At 34.5% G+C, this 7,446-nt stretch overlaps 1 long non-coding RNA gene across 2 annotated transcripts; it reads right to left on the bottom strand.

Annotated features, from left to right (window-relative positions):
- Positions 1-212: 212 nt before the first annotated feature.
- Positions 213-6,858, bottom strand: LOC112008657 (uncharacterized). Of its 2 annotated transcripts, XR_010628783.1 has the most exons (4): positions 6,683-6,858; positions 1,587-1,741; positions 1,386-1,460; positions 213-792 (listed from the first exon to the last, which is right to left on the bottom strand). It is a non-coding gene; the product is annotated as an uncharacterized LOC112008657 (long non-coding RNA). The 2 variants fall into 2 exon arrangements; XR_010628782.1 differs by lacking the exon at positions 213-792 and having other exon boundaries at positions 800-1,460; positions 6,683-6,852.
- Between the last annotated feature and the right edge of the window lie 588 nt (positions 6,859-7,446).

Below are 7,446 nucleotides of genomic sequence, written 5' to 3'. Positions count from 1 at the left end.
CAGAATAACTAATACAAAAATAGGGTTGTAAATGAACCAAGCCGATCATGAACAACTCAGACTCAGCTCGATAAAAATCTTATTCATGTTTGTTTGTTTATAAATAAACCAAGCTTGAGCCTTAGTTTTAGGTTCGTTTAATTTTTTTTTTTTTTTTTTTTTTTTTTTTTATCAGTACATGAAACTTGTGTTTGTTTTATTTTATTTTATTTTTTTTTTATAAATGAATAAAGCAATTTGAAAACCATCAGAAGAGTGATCATCTTTTGTAGGCAATGTTTTAGTGAGAGTTAAAGAAGCATTTTTACCAAGTTTTGCCCTTATTTAAACGTAGGCTGTAGAGGTATTTTGGAACAAAAAAAAAAATCTAGTACAAACAGGTGCAGCCCCTTAAATAGTAATACACATGCACCAATATACTATACTCTTCCTATAAGGCAACAATTAATTTCATTGTCATTATCTATCACCCATTTAAACAACTATTAATAATAATAATGCTAGAAAAATTATTGCTAAAAGCAATCAACGATTAATAGAACTAAAAATTTGACAGCAATATCTTTCTCATCCAAACAATTTTCATTTAGAACATAGAGTTGCGGCTTAAATAAACAACGAATCATGTTCTATTGAATTACTAACAAGCAATCCATAAAAGCACATATAAGCTTACATTCCAATTGAACAGGACATATAAGCTTACATTCCAATTGAACAGGACATCATTTGGTAATGAAAAATTATCCCCTGTGACTGTTAGAGTGGTAGGCTAACAAAACTTCTAAAACTCTGAAATGAAGTGGGAAACTATAAGAAATTTACACAAGATAAAAATACCTTAGATTAATAAAAAAAATGGATAAGACTGTCATTTGGATTAAATGAAGTAAAATGACTACATCTACGTACAGTAGTAAAGTAGAGGTTTAGCATCTACCGCAAAAAAAAATAAAATAAAATAAAATAAAAAAATAAAAAAAGGTAGAAGTTTAGCTTTTCATTGAATTCGGTGACTCAACATAGGAGAAATTATAATATAAAAAAAATGCCAACATTACTTACGATTATAGTTCTACCTAATAACAAGTATCACAATATAATAAAATTTCTATTCCTAGCATTCATTTCATTTGAAAAGTAAGAAAAGTTATCACTTATAAATAATTGGACTTATTTTTTGTGAAAATTCACTGATTATTTCATATAGTCTTTTATTTATTTATTTATTTAAATTAGAGACTTTCTTTCACAGAAGAGGAACATAGTCCATCTCCATCCAAAACTCCCAATGCAGAGAGCGGGATGGAAGAGATGGGAGGTGCTCCTCCAACATTACACTCACATGCCCTACAAGTAGAAACAATTGGAGTTGGATCACTTACCAGTTCAGAGATATAATTCATTTGTACTAATTTCCCTGCTATAACGGCAGCAAGTGAAAAATTGGGAGTGCAAAACTGCAATGAACAGCAAAATGGAAAATAAATTTCGGGTAAAATGAGTAAATAATTTCCAAATGAAGTATGTAATAAGTAACTTAATTTGAGAAAATAAAGTGATAGCTACAGTTAAGAAATTGTTACCAACAAAGAATAAAGGCCAATCTCTCAATAATCTTGAACAAAACAACAGCCATCCATATTGCAATGACAATGAAAATAATCGGCACAAAATAAGCAAAAAGGATTGACAGCAGCCCTGTTTGTTTCAGGGCAAGCATTTGCAATTGACAGAAGCCCTGTACAAAAGATTAATAATAAAAAATTAATTAAAAAATAAATAAACCAAAGAAAAAAAAAAAACAATGTTACTACCAGGACTACTGAAATTAGTGGGTTGAGCAGAACAAATCAAACTAGTCCTACAATTGCTTTTACAATATGTTCAGGAAAGAAGGGATGCAATGGAGCGTATATAGATAACTTTTATCTAAGCATCTGTTAGGTCCAAGGGGGTTATTGTAAATATCACACTTGTTTAGGTGTTTGAATGTTTAGAGATTAGAGAAATAGGATTGAAGAAGAAACTAGACTAGAGTTTAATTGTGAGATAATGGGAGAATGAGATAAAACAAGGAATTATTTAATAAGTGAGAGTGAAAGAACTGAGATTGAGAAGAAACTGGGGAGAGAATTAGAGAGAATACAAGAGAGAAAGATCCAAGCAAATGCATCACTATTCACTAATGAGATTAGAGTTACAAGTTGAGTATCTATACAGGGACTTGCTCCAATCCTGATGGTTGTTCATTTAGCACATGTTCCTCAACCAATAGCAATGTTGAGGAATCATATATGAAGCATAAATAAATAATAAAAACTTGGCTTAAACTTGGGGATCAAAATATTGGGTTCTTCCATAGAGTCCATTAGATGTTATCTGAATGTAAACGGTGTCAAGCTGAAAGACTTGAAGCAATTAAAGAGCTGGTTGTGTCCAATTACAAAAAACTATGTGGCCAACTTCCCTCTTAGCTCTATAATTCAGATATTGCAAGGATCACTATTTTTTTTTACCTATACAATTTTCTTGCAGGCAAAAGGAACTGCTGCAGGATGGGGGAACTGCATATGAAATCAGGGATACCATCTTCTCAATGAAGGATGACAAAGCCTCTGGTCTATATAGGTTTTCTGCACTTCTATAAAAGATCCTGGCCCATTGTTAAGGAGGATGTCACTATGTTGTGAACTGGGATAATTTAATGAATATAAAAGATAGTAGTCAATTCAAGATAACCAATCTCCTGAACTTAAGAGAGGAAATAGACATGTTTGGTTCATTTTCTGCTTGATTCTCATTAATGCATTTAACGTACACAAATAGCCAAGGATGAGATAACCTCATCAACAAATCCTAAAACATGGAAACTAATCCTATCCTAAAACATAGGAATAAATTTGAATACAAGCAAATAACAATACTAATCTACTAATACCTTATTCAGATAAAGATCTATCACTAAGTGTAAATTTAAATACTTCAAATTCAAATAACAATTTATCCTGAATATCATCTCGGGTCATAACACAATAATGCTGTATTATCCTTCTTCAACACAGGGAGGCTGCTCAAAGAGGTTAATTCAAGTTCAACCATCACTACTTCGGTGCCTAACGTTCCAAATCCTTCAAAAATGGGGACTTTAGGCCTACATCTTGCTGCAACCTTATATACAAGTGCACTACTAAGATTCTTGCTAATAGACTTAGACCATGCCTTAATATGATTAGAAATAACCAGACAACATTCATTCCTAATAGGTGCACTGCTGAAAACATTATTCTTGCTCAGGAATTGGTGAAAAACTATCACAGACAGGGGGGTATTCCAAGATGCCTTACAAAGGTGAATCTCATAAAAGCATATGAATATATGATTCCATCCATTTGAACTCTGCATTGTTTAGCTGCCATTGGAGTACCTAAGAAGTTTGTGGCATAAGTTAAAGAATTCATCTCATCTCCCTCATTCTCAATAGCAATCAATTGAAGTCTAGTGGGTTTCTTTAATAGGGGTAAGGGTCTTGCTATTCTCCTTTGGAGAGGTACTGATGGTCTTGTACAGGATGAAAAAGTGGCTTGGGATGCTGTTTGTTGTCCTAAAAAGGAAAGTGGTCATGTCCTTAAAAGGGTGGAGGAATGGGATAAGGCAGCCATTATGAAATTCATATGGCTTCTCTTCACCCAAGCTGAATCCTTAAGAGTTGCATAAGTCAAGTTGCAGATTCTTAAAGGCCAAAGCTTCTGGTGTGTTAGGAGCTTCCATGACTGCTCTTAGGGGTGGGGTGGAGGAAAATTTTAAAGCTCAGGACCTATTTAGGCCTCTCTAGGACAAGTTGGTCATAGAGTGGTCTAGGAAGCTGCCAACACTGTGAATGCCAAATTAGCTAGTGTCATGAATGGTAGAAAATTAAATTGGGGTCCTGTTAGGTCAAAAAACCTGGTCACTATCCTACACAAGTTGCCTATGATCAAATTTGGGGATAATGATAAGGCTTGGTGGATTCCTTCCAGAATAAGGTCCTTCATTGTTGCTTGTGCTTGGGATTAGCAGGATTATCCTAAAGTAGAATGGTGGAAAGTTATTTGGTTTCCTAAAGCCATACCAAGACTTGCTTTCATCTCATGGTTGGCAACGAAGGACAGGCTGAAGACTAGAGAAAGTTTGAAAAAATGGGGTATTGGTAGGGACATGCCATGTGTCCTTTACAGGGCAGCTGTGGAGAACAGAAACCATCAATTCTCCAAGTGTTCCTTTTCCAAAAGGTCATGTATGAAAATTAAATTCATTTGTTGTCAGGAATCCATTGCTAATGATTGGGATTCCAAATGTTGCTTCCTTGAGATAAGATTGCGGTAAACTAGGACTCAGTGCAGCAACCCTTCATCGCTGCACCCATTCAAATGCTGTTATATTCCAAGGATTGGTTAGATCGGAGGAACATATAGGGAAGAAGTCAAAAAACAGGTTAGACCTCGAATTGAGGGTGGAAAAACCTATGCCGATTCCAGAGTTAATAGGGAAACAAGCTATAGCTGGGGATTTGCAGAAGCTAGCCTCAAGCATCAAGCCCCTACAAGATAATGAATGTGCTGAGTATCTGCTATGGTCTAGCTGGTTGCAGGAATGTTGTTATAGAAATTTTCTGTGGTTTCCTTGGCTTATTATATTTTGTTATATCTCTGGTAGATGGATTGTTCGCCTGAGTAAGCTGGATTTATATTCTTTGCAGGCTGTTACTGCATAAATAGGTTTTTGTTGTATTTCCTTAGCTGCTAATTTGTTTAGTTTTTGTTTTTCTGTGTGTAGTTGGTGTTGCCTCCATGGTGAGGGTGGTGTTAGTTTCTTGTTTTTGGCTTTGGCCTGTGTGTTGGCTTTGTAATCCATTTTGTATGTTGGTGCTGGTTTCCCAGAATTTTGGCAATAAAAATTACTTTATAATTGGCAAAAAAATAAAAAACTGTAAAATGAGCTCAAAAAATGATCTAATTGATCCATGCATGTGCTACTTTTTTTTTTTTTTTGATGAATCTTGTGCTACTTGTTACTAACTCTAACTTTGACTTATTGGCCTTGATATATGAATTAACCCTAATCTGAGCTTCCCATTCAAGTTACAATTCCTAACATGTGCATTTAACTATCAAGAATGAGTTATAGGACAATGGAAACAAAAGAAGGCAAGACATATCAGCACTTCCATCTGGGAATTAAGTGTCATTTGAAGGCCTTAAAGTGCCGTTCAACACTTGACCTTCTGTACCAAAGGGTCAATCAAGGTCAGAACCTCCCAGTTTTGCCTATTTTTGAGTTCCTCTGTTTCTCAAGCGGCAAGAAGGTGGATTCTAGTTTGAGTTCTTTTCAGTTTCCATCCCTATTATGACTTTTGAAAGTGTTTCAAATAAGAAAATGATTCTGGAATATGATTGGTCTCTAAAGGTGCCCCTTAAGATCCAAAATTTTGCTTGGTACGCTAGTTTGGGAATCCTTCAAACAAGGACCAAGGCTTTCAAAAATTTGGAGTCTCCTTGTCTTGAGAACTTCCTCACAGTTGGGTGGAAACTATGGGATCGTAGGAATGATGTTTGTATGGGGGCTGCTATGTCATTGCCTAACATCACAGCTTCTAGTGCTGTCTAGTTAGCCATGTCATCCATTGAACAGAACTAGCAGGAGATTCACTTCAATCCAGATCTAGTTAAGTAGTAACCTCCTGATACAAGCTGTTTTAAGCTTTATGTTGCTGGTTTGAGCTTCAGAGATGTGACTGGAGGTGTGGGAGCCATGATTCGTGAGAGTGCAGGTGAAGTGTTTGCTGCATTGTCTAGTAGAGTTTGTGATTCCTAGACTCCTAGTTGATTAAAAAATTGTGTATTACTACTCTTTCATGTGTGATGTAATGGAGCCATGTCACAGGATTTAGTTGAGTGATTGTGGAATGTGAAGCCACTGGGCTGGTTAATGCAGTTACAAATGTAGCAAGCTTTCTCTTTGTTTGATAAATACTGTAGTGAAGTTTTATTAATGTCAAAGAATAGAGTGAACATATGGAATGGGGACCATACAATCAATCACTCAGATTACATAACTCTATCAAATCACTAACTGAACATATGGAATGATTACGCAAAACTATTGCTAGATGATATTAGGCAACACATGTTAAAGCCTTGCATGTATTTCTTCCCAAGTTTTGTGCAGAAAAGAATGTAACTATGCAACTCAAGAGCTAGCAAAGTTTTCTCATCAGCAAAAGGAAGAGCCCCAGATGTTGCTTGAGGATTGTCCTTCCTTCCTGCTCCCCATTCCTTATTGAATTCAATCTCTCTATACAATGGTATCTACTATCTAACATTCATGTGCTGAAAAACTAGGACCCACTTCCTAAAAACCCAACACAACAAGTCAACAGCTGCCCAAAAAAAAAAAAAAAAAACTAGAGAAACCCAATTTCCAGAATTTGACACTTTCTTGGCTTTTGACACCTTCAAAAACAAAATTTACACATAACTGAATATCCCAAATACTTCACAAGAAACAGTTTGATGCGAACACAAAAACTATGATAATTTTTCAATAAACGTTATGGAATACCCAGATCAGAAAATTAAACATTTACATTTATTGGGAAAATTATAAAAATAAAATTGTGTTAATGGTATAGAAAATTATTTACCAGCAGTGGCGGTGTCTGATTTGATTTCCTCTTCAAGCTCTGTTGTGGTTTGAGTGGGTGGGTCCCATCGTCACCTTCGCTTCCCGAAAAAACTCTCCGACTATGAAACCATGGTTGTATGTATCGCCAAATGGGCGCGCTTGTTACAACTTACAACTTTACAATAGAAACACGTGCCAACTCTGCAATGAGCCAATGACCAATTAAACGTCACAGCCTTTGACAGTGAGTCAATGGCCGTGACCATGACCAATTGGAGGTTTTTTTTTTTTTTTTTTTAAAAAAAATTCCGCGCAATTACTATTGCTTTTTAAATAAATTTGATAGTTACAATAATAATAAAATATTTGAATTATAGACTTTTTTGTTGAAAATATTAAAAAGTGTCAATTTAACAACAAAATTTTTGATATTAGAAATAAGTATTTAAAAATTTTTAAAAAAAAGAAAAAGAAAATTAAAAATGAAAATTTTAACTTTCATTCTTTCAATATCAACAAATGAAAGACAATTACGTAGACGTATTTGTTAAAAACATATAAAGTGTTAATTCAACCACAAGGGTCTTGACACCAAACTTTTATTATAAATTGCTAGAGCTTAAATTCATTGAATCATCAACTCTCCAAAGAGAATAGTATAGCAAAATTTATAGTAGTTTTTGTATTTTGCCTTAGGAGAAACCATCACAAAGATTTATTATTTAAAAAAAAAAAAAAAAAAAAAACTTTACTTAGGTTTGGTTGATCTGATTCAGCTTAATA

Source organism: Quercus suber, unplaced genomic scaffold (assembly GCF_002906115.3).
Source record: "Quercus suber isolate HL8 unplaced genomic scaffold, Cork oak 2.0 scaffold_67, whole genome shotgun sequence".
In the NCBI taxonomy this organism is placed as follows: Eukaryota; Viridiplantae; Streptophyta; class Magnoliopsida; order Fagales; family Fagaceae; genus Quercus; species Quercus suber.
The sequence above is the reverse complement of the archived record's forward strand: the minus strand, read 5'-3'. Positions and strand labels throughout refer to the sequence as shown.